The following is a 1,669-nucleotide window of genomic DNA, read 5'->3' on the forward strand; positions in this document are numbered from 1 at the left end:
CATGGTGGAATTATACAAGGTGTTGTACGTAGTGACAGCTCATGTCGACAGCTCCCTTACAAAAGGTTGTAATATGGAAGCACGAGAGAAACGGGAAGAAAAAAAGCCCGCTTTGCGAAGTAGTACGAAATTTGGTACTATTTTTCATATAAAATTTTGCATATAAATAGTTACAAACGGTATATTATGATAAGCTAAATTCGCGAAAGTAGTATATATAACGTAGTACTTATGCAATAAGTGGTAATTTAGTTTATTAAACACAATGTCCTATAATTATAGTCAAACTTCCAAAACCAAAAAATTAGTGGTGACCCCGAGTCGTTACATGACGGAATCGACAAAAGGGCGCATCGACGATGGGGAGAATATTTCATCGAACAAAATGCCAGCTAAAGATGTAGAGTTTACATCGCAATGCAAGCTGCGACCGTTCTGAACTGAGATGCCAGACAAATGGTTTCTACAAATTGAGGCCAGCTTTCAGTCGTACAAGACCACATCTTATGTCGGTAAATATAATCTGGTCCTCTCAGCAATTAGCAGCGATGCTTTAAAGGAAGCTGCGGATGTTTTAAAAACCTTACCAACTCAAGACCGATATATTAACCTCAAAAGTCAACTACTGTCACGTTTTACTGATTCAGCCGACCCACATAGGGTATTTGGCTGATTTAGGCATATTTTTATCGCTACAAACATCAAATATAGTTTTAGTTATCGAATAAAACATTCACTATAACTACCCTGTTACTAATAGAAAATTCAATCGTAGTGAAATCTTATTTATTGTCAATATTATTGTGGCTTATTAACATTTGTTTCCATATTGTTATTGAGCTTTGTAGCACTATTATGTTTTTAGGGAAAAGGGAAAAAGCAACAAAGTCTTAGCGGTAGAAGTTACCAAAAAAACAGTTATATCGTTGGAAAAGCAGGGCCAGTGGCAGTGAACCACAGACGGGATTGCAGCAGCAAAAATCACTGGGGAATAGATGCATAGTTAAGTACGTAGTTCTTGGGTAAATCTTCCATCTAAACTTACCAAGAAAACAGTTATATCGTTGAAAAAGCAAGGCCAGTGGCTGGGAACCACAGACGGAATTGCAGCGGAAGGAAGCACCGACCAAAATAACTACAAATCCTTGGGGAGAACTCTAAACCGATGTTTTTTTGCCGAATTAATGTTGAAATTTCTAATTTAATTTTCAGTTGCCAACGATAAGAATAGAGTAAATGTCAAAGAATTGTTCAGTGATTGCAAATCAGTTTTGGAATAGGGAATGAGGTAGTTTAGTACTTTTTTAAAGGCGATAAAATGTAGTTTTTTCAAGAGGGAAACACCGATATAGCTAAGGGAGCCAAGATGGCGGATTAGAGCGAGAACGCTGTCAATATCCAAAACCTTGTATTATTCCACCATGATGAGAACCAAACCTTTAAACTTCAACTTGATTTTATTTTATTTCCTATATTTCGTTACGCTTTGAATGTCATATCGTTGTTTTTTTTTTGAATGTTCGTTAATAACAAATTTTAATTTGCATTTGAATTTTTGTAGTGTTGTGCGGTTTATACTTAGTGTATGTGTTAAAAATGCAACACCTGAAGCGTTGTGTTTCATGTGGTGTTAAATATAAGGCAGATACCACTAATTTTTTAACGTGCC

The 1,669-nt window shown here is 36.0% G+C and overlaps 1 long non-coding RNA gene across 1 annotated transcript; it reads right to left on the reverse strand.

Moving 5' to 3' along the window:
* Positions 1-526: 526 nt before the first annotated feature.
* On the reverse strand, positions 527-1,086 carry LOC118732679. Its single transcript, XR_004992171.1, has 2 exons — positions 1,046-1,086; positions 527-984 (listed from the first exon to the last, which is right to left on the reverse strand). It is a non-coding gene; the product is annotated as an uncharacterized LOC118732679 (long non-coding RNA).
* Positions 1,087-1,669: the final 583 nt, after the last annotated feature.

The sequence above is a fragment of the Rhagoletis pomonella genome, unplaced genomic scaffold (assembly GCF_013731165.1).
Source record: "Rhagoletis pomonella isolate Grant_MI unplaced genomic scaffold, Rhpom_1.0 Rhpom_scaffold_24890, whole genome shotgun sequence".
NCBI classification, from domain to species: Eukaryota; Metazoa; Arthropoda; class Insecta; order Diptera; family Tephritidae; genus Rhagoletis; species Rhagoletis pomonella.